Consider the following 14,886-nt stretch of genomic DNA (forward strand, 5'->3'; position numbering starts at 1 on the left):
GGGAGAGGATGATGACCAATCCCCTCGTGCGGAAAAACACCGAGTTCCAATATTAAAGACAGAGTTCACGACATATGAACTCCTGCCTTGTAAAATGAGATATTGCTGGGTCATTAACGTCTTTGATATGGAAATGAAAAAATTACTTTGATAAACATAATTCAATTACGTGTTACCAATTGAAGTGATTCAATAAAGTTGGATCAACATTTTCCTTTTTAGAGTGTTGTTTGGATAGATATAAAAGCTCAGTTGAATTTTGGTGCTAAACATACAAGCAAACTGAAAGTTGCAGTCTGAGCATGTAGGTAGTGTCTATTGGACTCAAGAATGGAAACCACCAACTGGGCTCAAGACATCTTTTAGACAACGAACACACAACTATTGTAGACATCTACTCGACATCTTAGTCAACTCTATTAGATGTCTGCCAGTAGTGTAGTGAAATATATCTGCACGTAGAGGTCTCCCTACACATCTACTCATAGCCATCGGATCTTTGGACATTTGAAGATGTCTATAGAGTCCTTTTTTAAACATTTACTAGATATAAAATCAACACTGTGATTTTACGATTTATTTGATTTTGAATTTTCTTCATAGACTTTTAGTAATCACGACATTCTACATTCCAAGAAGTAGCAATCATTTCTACCTGGGGTTAAAATGTCTCCTAAAATTACAACAATCCAGCATAAATACAGTACAGACCAAAGGTTTGGACACACCTTTTCATTCAAATGAATGTGAAGGTGTGTCCAAACTTTTGGTCTGTACTGAATGCAATGTCATGTGTGAACAAAGCATTCATTTACGGGGTGGCCGTGGTGCAGCGGTAGGGCGGTCGACCCATGATCGTAAGATTGCAGGTTGAATTCCCGCCTTGCACACCCATGAGTGGAAGTGTCCTTGGGCAAGACACTGAACCCCACCTTGCCTCTGAATGTGTGTGTGACTGGGTGAATGGGTCTGTGACTGTAAAGCGCTTTGTCCTTGTAGGAAGAAAGGCGCTATATAAGTATAAGCCATTTACCATTTACCATTTAAAAGAATTAGAAAAGCACATCCTAATTTTTCAACAATCTTATAAATCAAAACTCAACCTGGGACATTTTAAACACATACAAATCCCCTAAAATAACAATGAAGACATCAACAGTAACAGGGTATAGCAGTTCATGATAAATACTTGAACAAGCAGACTTTAAACAGTCACTTTCACCACTTTGATCCCATTTTAGATACCATCAGATCCTCCTGGACAGAAAAAATGGTGGCTTGTTTACAACTCGTAAGGCATGATGGGACAGCACTGCAATTAGTTGTAGAAAAGTCGTTAGCTAACGGCGATGTGGATCAATGTAATGCATATCTATTGCTGTAAACATCAGAATAACTATGATTCAGATATCTTATAAATGTCTCTGTGCCCAATGGGAAAGAAAACAAACAAAGTGAAATAAGCATAATAGATTTTAAGTACGTTTGAAAATGGAAACTCAGATGTGCATTTATATTTTTCGTCTATTGACCAGAATCATGGTGTTTTATTTTTATTTTTATTTTCGTTTTTTTTTTTTTTTTTGGTGTGTATTATATAGCAGCTGCTTGTTCAGAGCAATATCCCTATTAAAAACAGTTTGTTCTAACAGTTTGCTTTCAAAAGAGTGGGAGGAAATTTGACAAAATTGTTTAACGTTAGCTGCCCAATTGTACCAAATTGAATCTTAAAGAGAAAAAAACCCCAAACATTTCATCTCTTTCATCTCATATTTTTATTTTATTTTTGTTTTTTGAACATATTATCATAACCTGATCTTTTTTTGTTTGATTCATTTAGTAGAAGCCTAAGTGGTTTTGGAAATCATATATTTTCCTCCCTCCTATTTTTGTTGACAGCTCTGTTTCCTTTTACTCTTTCGGCTCTCCTTCGGTGTCTCTAATTGAGTTTTTGGACCGCCGATTCGGTCTCAAACGCTCCACAAGAGATAAAAGAAATTTTGCTTTTCAACATCAAAGTGGTCCCCTCATGTCCCTCAACCAATGGCACGTTCATCCTCATCCAAACATGGTGAGATCAGATGAACAGCTGAGGTTAATGTGGCTTTGAAGGGTTAATGGTATAAAAAAAAAGCATGCTTCCCTTTTGTTTTAAAGTTGCAGACCATGCATCGAACAACTACCGGCATGAGTTTCATCCTTCAATCACAAGGCATGAAACCTTTTCTTCCTATGCCTCCTTTTTTGCTTTGAAACAGCTCCATCTCCTATTTAACATTATATGTTGCTTCAGCTTTGTACTGTTAAAGAGATTTACTTGAAGCTGCAATTACAGACAAAGGAAACGAATAATTTTCCTACTAAGTGAAGTCAGCTAGATAAATTCGGAAAAGTGTGCTTTTACACGGTCATGACTCATTAAAATGACAAAAGCTTTTCATGTCTGCAAGTAGCCACTTTATGTTTTGCATGCAAAATCAGATATCATTTTCTGAATATTGACCATGACTTTACCAACAAATTCGCCCCTGATTTAAACTTTAGAAGATTAAATGTAATCTGTTGCATTAACAAAGCCACGAGGTTATTTATCAAAGTAATACAAACTTTTTGTTTGTAGTTTATTTTTATTATTTCATTTTGCACAGCTGGTTATAAATATAAAAAACAGGCTGGTGTGTACTTTCACACGCATGTTGCAGAGCTGTTGGATACATCAGCTAAATACAAGCTCAAGTTTGAAAACCAAAATATATTCCAACAGAAAAGTTTAAGATTACATAGATTGGTATTACTTGCAAAATTCTGATTTAATTTAGATTTAATTTGCAAGTTTGCAGTATGATTTATGTTTGGATTGGGTATCCAGTTCAAATTTGACATTTTAGTAAAAAGAAATTAATAAATAATTTTCACAATTAAATTTGACTGAAAGCCATTTAAGTCCTCCTCCAATCATCTATTTATCTATTGTAAAAGCGTTTCTCAGAGGTCTTTTAATTATGATTAATGCTGCTTTTAGCCAAAAAAACAACAACAAAAAATTGTTGTTTTCTAGGACATAGTTTCTGCAGAGTGGCAGGAGTTTTTCCGCTAAGTTGTTGCATGTGTCCTACATCATTAGAAAAATGTCACAGGAAGGTGTTAAAAAACAAAACAAAAAACGCTATTTATAGGAGTGGGTCTTAAAAGAAATATAAATTCATGATTTCATCTTACAAATTGAAAGCCAAAAGTCATTCAAAATTAAGTAAAGACTTTTTAACTCAGTCTTGATAGATATACATAACCATATTGATTCTGCAATCAATCTGTTTTAACATTGAACAAAGGCTACTTAGCCAAAGAAATTAAATAGTCAATTTGGCAAAACATTTAGCAATAAATGTAGGTCATTTGCAATTACTAGAGTAAATTTAAAAAAAAAAAGAAAGGCAGAGTCTGTTAGAAGTTTATAATTTACAAAAGAAAATCCAGCAAACAGATTTAAAAAAAAGTGTCAGTGTGGGTCTATGTTGAGAATTACTGCTTCTGAAAAATGTTGATAAGGTTAAATTAGTTAGTTTAGAGTTGGGTATTAAAAATATGCTTTTCCAGAGATTATACCAAGCTCAAATATATTTTTTCCTCCCATGTTTATATTTTTATAACTTGTTTTTACCTGCAGTTGTTTTTACCTGCAATCAACACACGTTTTCAGATCAGTTGTCTGTCCTTTTTTTCATGCATCTCATACATTTTTGAAAAAAATAAAAATAAAAATAAAAAGATCTAGGTTCAAAACACACATTTTTGCTTTTTGACTCGTATAGAGACACATTAATCTTTTTACGTATGAGAAAAGTTGATTGTCTAAAAAGATTTATAACTGATTTCTGGTTGTTCGTTTTTCTTCCTAATTTTAGGATGTTTTCGTTCCAACGGTCTTAAATTCATCCTCACTCTTACTTCCTTCTCAGCCACATGAGCTTCACTTCCATCTGTTTCCCAATCAATTTGGTCTCATTTCCTGCCAATTGGTCCACCTCCATGGGCCAAGGCTCATTTAACAGGAAGTATTGCATGTAGCGATCATCAGCTCTAGTTATAGTGATCAGTCTATGGACCTCTACAGGTCAGAGCAGCTTGTTTGAAGTCTTAGATGTGCTTTTCTATAAACGTGCCTCCTTGTGTGCATGAGGGGAAATTAAAGTGTTTAGCAGATGGCTCATCAAATTGACTCATGTTTAACAGCGTGAAAGTTTGGTAAGAAACAGTGTGCATGTGGTTACATTGCAGTCAACATTGCTGTTGTGTACGGATGTGGGAAGCTTCTGTTTCTCTTGTGAAAAAATGTACAAAACTTGTTTGATATGCTGTGTACAGACATGTTACTCTGCAAATCAAATGAGACATACAGTACTCACAGAATACAAAGTATGTTCTCTTTGTCACTTCATTGCCAGTTTCTTAAACATCTAGGTGTCTATTATTTATTTATTCGAAACCATATATTTATCAGTCGCATTTCCTGTCCTTCTACATTTCCACAGCCTCCACAGATTTATGATAGAGAAATGCATTATTTCCCCATGTTTTAGCTTACAAAGTGTAGTCTTGCACACGAGAAAAAAGTTATGTTTGGATTTTTTTCAGTTATGCTACGTTCACATCCTCCCCGGCAACTCGCGTTTAAGTGACCAGTTTCAATGAAAAGTCTACGTGTTTCTGGCTTTTACGTTAAAAAATCTTGCGTTCATGTGCAGCTACCCAAGCTTCCACAACCGTTTTTGGGCTCTACACGCTTCCATTGAAAGTATAACCAGGTTGAAGTTTGACCAATCAGGGACTCGGATTTGGTAGCGACATATGGATGACGTCCCTTTAATTAACAGAAGTGCCAACTGTTTAAAAATTGATCATTAAGGAGAAATGAATAATTGCAGTTTGTGCCCGAACGGAATTATAACACCAAATGTATCGGAATAAACCTGTGAAAGAAAAATCCTGGATCAAGATTTGCGACATTTGCACCACTTCAACATTTCGCACCAAGCCTCTTCCAACTGTAGGTGGCAGACATGTGTTCGTATCAGGTAGCGACAGTACAGTTTTAAAACAATGGGCTAAACTGTAACATTCCCGGTGGGACTGCTTTATAGTGCATTTTACTGTGTTAGTGGTCCTAACTTGGGGGGGGGGGGGGGGGGGGGGGGATTACGGTTAAAATGCATAAACCAGTTATTGGAATAGCCCTGACTACCTTTTTCAGAGAGGAAATTCCTCAAACATGAGTGATTACTTGAGCGCCTTGTGTATAAATATCTTTTTTTTTAAATTAACTCATGCATATTTAAAAATCCTGATCCAAAAAGTCAACCCTACTGTGTGGAAATTGGGTTTTCATTTTCCCAAGCCAAGAGAATGTTAATTTAGTTTATTCACACTATTATGCACAATAAAGAGCAGGGATGTGTGCCTGCGGCTCATGAAGTTGCCAGTCTTATCAGTGGGAGCAGATGGAGAGCGTCCAAGTGAGAGGCTCAGACTGGCTCCATGTATGTCAGAAGTAAGAGGATGACCTTGGCTGAATCTTAGCCACAGTTCAACCATACGAAACATGCTGTTTCTGTCCTTTTCCTCCTGTCTCTCTGTACACGTCAATGTTTTCTCCCCAGACATACAAACTGGCTTACTCCTACACATTCCTATGTGCAGAATCACATCTGGTGACAATGTTCTGTTTCATCATTTTATCCAAAAAAAAAAGACTTTTTCTAATGCCTTATAGGTAGATGACTTGAGATCCAGTCATTTGCAGTTTGAACTTTTAGGTTTGACGATGCTGGAAGGTTAATATCAGGCTCAAACTCAGTGAACATTCCTCTCATTTCCTGAATGACTGAAGCTTAAACTCCTTTTTATCATGCCCCAGCAGAACTTACGGGCTTAGCCAACCAGAGAATGATCATTTGACTAATTTAACATTAAACCCTAAACACATAAATCAATGGTGGTTTTTAGGGCCTTTTTTGAGCTCTGTGCTGTTATTCTCAGAAGGTAGGATAAACAGTCAGTGAAAGGGATATCAATGGATTTTCAGCCAATAAACTCTAACTGCCTTCCAAGCAGGTTTATACTGGATCCAGGCTGGGTGAGATAAGGGACTCCATTTAGAAAGTGAAAGATATGGAACTGTGAGTGAAGGTGTCATGAGATTTGAACTGGTTTATGTTTAATCTGCACAAACCAGTCCGTCATGTTTTACTTTCCTTTGCGGTTTTTGTGTCTCTCCCAGTGACTGAGATACTCAGTCCAGCTGTTCTTTGAAGAACATGCAAAAAAATCACAACCCATAATTTCAAGAGCTTTAAGACTAGGACAAACTGCACATATTTATCAGTGGGATACAGTTCTAATGAGTGTTTTTGTAATCATTGAGGTTAAATTGGTACTTATTTTTATTTTTTTAGTCATGATAATTGTCACTGGAGTCATAGAAAGTAGAACTGGACACTCTCACTATCAATGCCAAGTGACCGTACATTGGTTTATCTTAGTAAATCAGGATCACATCCCCTTGCAGTTAAAGGTTTATCAAGCAGATATAAATTAATTATAGTTTAGAGTAGAGAGGTATAGCTTCCAACTTTTTTTTTAAAATTTTTGAAATACCTTTAAAGGTTTTGTAAAATCTTTGTTTCACTTTAACATTTGACTCGGTGCAGAAAGTTAGGGCTCGTTTTCTGTCAGTAGCAATAATAGAATAATAAACTTGAAGTCGCTGGAGAGATTTCTTTGTTAAAAACTGAAATAAAAACACATGACAGTAGATATATAAAATCTGTCTAAAAAGGACAGTCACTTTTAGGAATCAAAAAAGTCCTCTGTGTAAACATTAAGTGCACTGGTGAGCAAGCATACACCATCATATCATAATTATTAATCATATCTAGTACATTTTATACGTTAGGTTTGAAAGTTCTATTAATTTCCTCTTCAAAGACAAATGCAGACTCATCAAAAAGGTTAACCTTTCAACACTAAGAAGCTTGCCTGAAGGACCAGGAGCAGGGAAATGACTTATCTATCTTTCACAGAGTCAGTCTTTTTTAGTCTGCTGACCTGCAGACTCCTGACATGCAACTCCACCCTGGCACAGATGGATGGAGAGTAAACAGCCTTTAAGTTTGTCGAATGGGCAGCAGCTTCCGGGTTCAGATCTGCTTCTCCTGCGTGCTCACAAATAACTACAAATAAATTATTCGTTTTTTACAGAGATGTGCAGATGGTTCTCTTTTTGTTGCTGGGTATTTAGTCTTAAATGGTGTATGTTATTGCTTGGTTCACCTGATGGTCACTAAATGGGACCTTTAAGAGCCCTTAGATCAAGGTTCCTGTCTACAAGCCTGTAAACTGAAATCAGTTCATTTCAAAACCATCATATTTTGGGTATAAATCTGCTCTATGAGCTACAGTTTATCAGTCCTAACTCTGACAAGTTTGCGTTGACTTTGAGTTTTCCCATCTGCTCCTAAATCCTTCATAATCAATCCCGCTCATAATCCTTCTACTTTGCTTTGTTTTCTTCTTTAAAATAATGTATTCATCTACTATATACCACCTCCTGCTAAACACAACAGAAAGAAAAGGCACATGCTTCATTGGCCTTATAGCGCTGTTAGTGATGGCCTTTCTAAAATATATGCATTACTTCAACAGCATAGTACAATATCTTTTGTATTTTCAATATAGTTTCATATAGGTTGCATTATTTTTACATCAAATTTAGGGTTTCTCCTTTGCCTGGGGAAACCGAGCTATCTTCAGAGGAGATGCAGTCACTTTTTAAATAGAATTTATGTTTCAATGGTGCGACACGACCTGAAAGATGAGGATATTTTTTAACCTATGGTAGCAATTGTAACGGTGTACAACACCCAACGTACAAACTGGTTCAGGCATTTTGCATGCTGCTGAGCACAACCTGCATAGATGCATGGCATATCTGGCACAGTCCCAGCTCCACCCACAGCTTCCTGATAGAGAGAGAGAAGCACACCTAAAACTAGCCAAACAAAGGCCAAACCCTTGACCAACATTATGTAAAGAACTTGACCTGCTTTTTGAAACACAGATGTTAGTATCAGTGCTGCGTCATTGAAATCAAACAGATGCATGCTTTTTCTTTGTGTCTCCTAAACAACAGGGCTGTATGGCAGAAGGAAATCTTGCAAAGTCTTTCATCCACTGTGTTAATAGTTTGGTTCAGGATTTCTGTGTGAACCTTGATCTCATCTCCTGCTGTTGTAATACTGTCTGAAGATTTTAGCTTGTCAGCAGCGTTGAATCTGAATATTTTGGTTGTTGGTATAGATGGGCTTTGTTTTGTGAGAAATCCCCACTGAGGTGAAAGATGTCATGGCGAAGTAAAAGCTGTCATCGAATGTTTGATGTAAAAACTGCTGACTTTTTTAAATCCTGAAAACAGTAAACTGTTGAGTATTTTTTTCACTATAGTAAATGTGAAAACAGATGGAATAAAAGTAGAATCTTACTCTGCACATAGAGTGGATGAACTGCTTGTATCAGGAGGTTACCAATGGCCTTGATATGACTATCCTTTATTTAGTATGTCAATAACTATAATACTACATTCACACAGTGTTTGACAATATATGTTCAAGCAGCCACTTCCAATGATAAGTGTAAACACACGTAAATGCACATTCAGGGTCTCTGCGCTCAAAACTCTCTTGTTCACATGCTGCTATGCAAGTTTTTATGGCCGTTTTTGGGCTCTACGTAGAAATCACACGGCCACTGAATGTACATCAAAAGTTAAAGCAGTTAAAGTTTGACCAATCAGGGAATTTGATAGTAACAAATGGGAAGCGTCCTTTTCAATTCACGAAAGTACCAACAGTTTGAAAACTGATCATAAAGGAGACATTAATAATTGCGGTTTGTGTCCGGATGGAATTAAATGACACGGTCTGTCAAATATCAGAACAGAGCTGTGAAAAAAGTTTGAAGCAAGATTTGTGAGATTTGTACCGCCTCGACATTTTGCAACAAGCCTATTCCAACTGTAGATACATGCACTAGTATCCGGTATCGCTAGACCTGTGTGAACACCATATGGTTTCAAGATCCTGCATTTAGTGCGTTCTTGAACGCACATCAAATGCTCGCATGAGATAATTTTGAACTTGTTTGTTGTTGGATGTATGATTAGCATTTAACTGTTTTCTTAGACTATTTTAGTGTGAGGATGCTGTAGAAAGAGAACCTAGATGAAGTTTGTTGTCCAAAACATCGCAGCCAATTTTCCCTCAATGGTTTCCTGATTAGTTTCCTCAAATTTTGACTATAAACACAAGCAGGGCAGGATTTACATATTTTACATTCATTCATTCATTTATCTTCTAAGCGGGGCTGCTGAGGCCTATCATGGAAACTTGTGGGCGAAGGCTGGTGAACGCCCTGGACAGGTCGCCATTTTGTCGCAGGGCCAGCATTTTACATATTTAGAAAAAATGAAAAAGAGAATGTATGGTATGGTAAAGATACAAATCCTCCACATATGATCACAAGTTTGAAGTTGCATTAGAGTTTTCCAATTTATATTAATGCAAACATAAATAGTAAGAAGTTACTGTAATTTCATGATAAAAAGACGCCCACAGTTAGATAACGAACTAAAAACAAATTCCTGCAGAGTGGAAGTTTTTTCTGGTATTTTGAACTTCTGCTGTGTGGCATTGTGACCTTGTTTTCAGATTTACCATCATATTTTTCCAAATGCTGTCAGACAGATGCATAGTTGCTTGCACAATGCCAAGTTTTTCTTTTAATAGCCGTACTCTCACATTTTGAAGCCAAGACCTTAACATTTATCTCACAGAAGAACTTATTGTTAGATGAGGAACTAGATCCTACAATTCTGCGTTAAAGAAGCCCTTTTTGCCTGCACTTTGATACAAGCTGTTACTCTTGTGATGAGTCCTTGTACGTGTTCAATCTATGTAATTATTTCATTTCATTGTAGAAAAGTTGTATTTCATTATTACCATATTTAACTGGGATCAAGTGTTACAAAAATTCAAATTAAAACTTCAAAATGGAAATGGTCTTGTCCTTTTTCTGGCCTTTTTGAGTACTCGCCTGCAACTTAGCAGAGACCAAGTGAGGTCAGTGATATTAGGATGAAATACTGCATCCTACTTGGATGCCTGTAAAAAATTTTAAAAGACAGCTGCTATTTTGTATTTAAATTCCACATTTTGTCTTAATTAATCTCCCAGCAGACAGCAAAAAATGTCAGTGTTACTAAAAAAAGGTAGAAAAGAATCATCTTTGCTCGTAAATGTCATGGAGCTTCCTTTTGGAATAAGGGATGTTTCATCTTTTGACCTGTTAAGTTGTAATTTGTACCGATAACAAAAAAAATAGAGACTAGTGTTCAAGCGTTAAATTTTAAATGTAGGTCTGTGAATTACCTTAAACTGAGATCAAGCCCCAACCTTGACCAGCTCACGCTGTCAGTTTTTTTTTTGTTTTTGTTTAGCCGAGCCAGACATGACGTCCGTTTTTAATTAATCTATTTTCAGCCTGGGAACCGCTCCATTTCTTTGGATCATTTTTAATAGAAAGCTCATTCTTTTGTTGTGCATTCATGTTTGTCTCTTAAGAATTGAAGACCATTTTAATGAGCTCTCAAAAGGTCTCCTTCCTTAGCCCCTGGCTACATCCAGCTATGCACATCAGGCATCTCTCTGAGTCTCAGACTATATAAGGCATGAACACTTCCCTAGACATGAATACATGCCATTCTTCCCTTTGACAGATATTATGCAGTAAGGAATGGTAGCCACATAACTTGTGCGGATCCTTGATTAAAACACATTGCACAAATAAAGCATAGAGGGGGAAAAAAGGTTTTGACCTTGCTCATGCTGACTAGGTGTATTATAGTGAGCAACAGGAGCAATCTGGCAGGAATACACATGAAAAAAAACATTTAAGGTGGTGTTCGAAGGTTTTTGCTTTCTCTTTATGAAAAATATGTAATTCATGTTGAAAAATATCTTTTATTTAGGCTCAAATGGCATTTTTTATGTGTTTTAGCTCATCCAACCTGCAGAAGTTTCACCTTAGTTCCAAATACTGAAAATTACCCTTTTGGATGCTCCACTTCCAAATTTGGAAACATATTTTTGACAATTCTCTCCTTTTGTCTCCTTCTCTCTTTGCCCTCCTGCTCTCTGTCTGCAACTCAGACGCCATGATCCGGCTGGAGGAGGATAATCGAGCACCCCCAGTAGACAGCATGGACACCAAGAGGCACACTGCTGAAAGGTGACCTCCAGACATTTTGACTCCCCTCAGAGTTTGGTGAGTTAACAGTAAGAGGATCCTTTAGATGATCTTTACCTCTGTCTACAACCTTAACACATTTCCCTATGTTTGAAGCAGTGGGAATCCTTATGTGGAAAATGTCTTGTCACATGAAGCGTGTGCCTAATAAAAATAAGATCAGGGGTATGATCAAGTTTTCTTTACCATGCTTTATGTTATTCTCTAAGGATCAAAGCTTGTGTGAAAGCAAATAAAGATGTAAAACTTTCTATTGTTCTCTATTCCAATCAAATCTGCAGGACGATCTCAGTGTGAAAGAAACCTTAAATAATTACTGAATGCTTTAATGACAATTACACAATACAAGGTTCGTCGCTTTGCTACATATGCATGTTTTTCTGGCTAAAGTTGAACTGATTCACTTTAAAACTGTAGCTTGGTATACTACAAACAAAGAGAGGTTGAATATTTATAATCTGATCAGGGCCTGTGATGTCACAGAATCCTACAAATTGCGGGTAATGCACATGCTGGACAAAGCAACTACATCATGTCAGAGTTAAGCCATGCAGTTATGTGGACTCAAGCACCAAAATCACGTTTTGTTTTCTGTTTTGTTTTTATTTCAATGAATATAGCTCTGCTGTTCTGGGACATAAAACAGAGTAGCCACTTTAGTAGGAAGTTATATCTCTAGAGTTATGATAATGGGTAGTTTTAAATTGTCAATGCGCCGAACAGACAATAGGACTTTAATTATGAGCTTAATAGACTTAGATAAAGTATTTAGACAAACAACAGCCATCTGAGAGAAATATATTTTTGAAGTGACTGAAAACCAGCAGAAATGGGGAGTTAACGTTTGCAGTGATCTAAACTAAAAATGTCCCTTTAAAACTGAAGACTGTTTTTATCTTTATGTTGATGTGCTTTCCAGCTGTTTGATGATCATTCGTGGCCCATTTAGGGCAGCAAGCCTGCAGAAGTTGAAAACCATCTGTAAGTTATTACCTGAGAAAAGGCATGTGCACACAACACACATTAGCAACAGGAGCAATAACACTAATTACAATAGCTTGGCAACAATAATCACAATATGAAAACACTGATCCTTCTACCACTGCTTAGACTTATGGTAATGCTGTAGATGCTCTTTATGATAATGGGTAATGTTATTAGAAGCAGAGGAACGGAGAGCTCGGGAAATGCATCATGTCTAGTTGCTTCTAGTCAGTGGCTTGATTTGAAAAGAGAACATCAGGGATATTATTGAAGGCAAATCATAACTGTAACACAAAGGGATGTGGGTCACGTCCTCTGCAGTGGAAATTAATGTGAACATTTCTGTTGTGTTGCCTGAAGATATATGTTCTCACAGGTTAAATAGTTTGGTACTTTTTTTTAGAATCAATATGCTATTAATAAACATGGTATTACAAACATGAATACAGCTGAGGGTGCATAGTAACTAACATAAAACAATATCATTCATGTAAGTGCTAATCATTATGCATAAACATTTACATCAAAATCTGTTCTGTAACATGCGGCAGCAATCGTAAAACACTAAGTCTATATGAGTGCTACAATTAGACCTCTAAGCTTCATGGCAGTTTAATAAGCCTTTTAGTGGTTGAAAAGCAACAAAACCCACTTTATGATAAAAGATCACCTTAAAGCTGATTATATAGTATGCATCAGCCTCAGGCCAAGGCTGGCTGTTGGATCTATTAGGTCTTGCATTGAAATGATGATTGATATCAGACATTAGTGAGACTGCGGAGAACCTCAAGTTGTAATCATTACACTTTGTTTAAGTGAAACATGCACAGAAAATGCATTCAAATTAAACCGGCCAGAGGCAGGGATCATTAATCTTTAAAACAATGGGACAGAGGAACTTTGTGAAGCTGCCACATAGTGAAGAGTTTAGAGGATTCACGGTCCGTGTACAAGCTTATCCACAACAGTAATCAGATTATTCCAATCCTAGCATTTCAAAAGAGAACATTTTATTAGGATTACCTGCATAACTTGTCTTGATTTTGTCTAATCAGTTTTCCAAACTTTTCTTTCCAAGTAATTGGACAATATCTACAGTTTCATGCACTAGCTTTACAATTGCATATGATTTTGCAAAATTTAATTTGTTTGAAAACTGTTCAAGGTGAGATCATTACAGGAACTTAGAACTTATCTGAAAGCTTTGACACAATATCAATATTGTTTAAAAAAAGAAAAAAAAGTAATTATTTTGGAACATAGTTTAAAGTTTTTAGCCAAAGACATGTTGTGATTCTCACATGACGACGTATCGCAATTAAGCGTATCTGATTTGAAAAACTCCACAAAAAATCAACTTTACCAGCGACTTGGGTCACACTTTACAGTCTTGGGTGGAATCCATAAGGAATACTTGGTAAATAAACAATGTATTACTTACTCAACTCTATAGAGATTACAGTGCTTCAGAATGTGCTAATTTGTTGTAACTGCAAAGAGAATCTTTTCCTTTTTACTTATTTTTGAAGCCACAGACATCTTTTAGTCTCTGTCATCATCTCATCCATTTTTGCTGAATAAAAAAGTTGAGTTGATGAAAGCTTTGTGGGAACAAAAGGTAAAAAAAAAAACTGTGAAGGCACCAGTCCAGGGGGACTTCATTAGGAAGTTAGGCTTTATATTATAATATTTCAGCCATATAAAAACATTCAACCTCAGTCCTGTAAAGCTAATTCTTAGCATTAATTAAATAAAATGAATTACTCTTGAAATAGAATTACGTAATGGACATATTTTTAATAAATATGCAAATTTGGATTTGAATGACAAATTGTTTAATTAGACACTAATACCATATTTGTTTTAGTCATCATAACAAATTATTTAGCATCCTAGATCTAAACTCTGAAGAAAGTTTCTTCTGAACATTTACTAATCATACCCTTTATGCCTTGTCATCAATACTCAATTTCCTTTGAACCTTCATATTTCTATGTTGATGTTGTCATGCATCACTGCAGATTTACTGAATATCTTTACATGAAAATTAACATTTTGCTTGAACATTGACTAAGTAAATGTACATTTCCTCTACATTCCATAAGAATGTTCTGCTTTTTGTTGCCAGTGTGACTGAAAAGGTTTTGATCCTGAACCTAAACAAAACATCCAGCTAAAGATCTGTTAGACCTGTTGCATCCTGATATGCAGTACGCATCTTGTTTCAGTCTGCACACACTAATTCATTTTTTTTCTTAATTTTTATTGTTCGGTTGGTTGGGAGAGACAGATTGTTCTTGATCTGAGATAGTCAGACTGTAGAAGCAGACAAGGCTCCTGCCACGTTAAATAAGAAATGAGAGCTCACCTTAACTTCTGAGACAAAACATTTGTTCATCATATCGTTTTTGATACAATACTGCACATTAAAACTTCTATTAAAGATCATGCTCTTATTGACAGATATCTACTAACCTATAAATGTAGAGAATGTAGAGTATGTAAAGGAGAACACATTTACTTACCTGCTACCCTGCTGGTCCT

General features: G+C 36.2%; 1 protein-coding gene across 1 annotated transcript in view; it reads left to right on the top strand.

The window, feature by feature from the left end:
• LOC101164585 (muscarinic acetylcholine receptor M3) overlaps positions 1 to 14,886 on the top strand; it is a 97,376-nt gene that overhangs the window by 17,630 nt on the left and 64,860 nt on the right. Inside the window, exon 2 of the mRNA XM_011484363.3 lies at positions 11,262 to 11,376. The gene's annotated coding sequence lies outside the window, so the exon portion shown is untranslated. The remainder of the gene's footprint in view (positions 1 to 11,261; positions 11,377 to 14,886) is intronic.

The sequence above is a fragment of the Oryzias latipes genome, chromosome 15, assembly GCF_002234675.1.
Source record: "Oryzias latipes chromosome 15, ASM223467v1".
NCBI lineage: Eukaryota > Metazoa > Chordata > Actinopteri > Beloniformes > Adrianichthyidae > Oryzias > Oryzias latipes.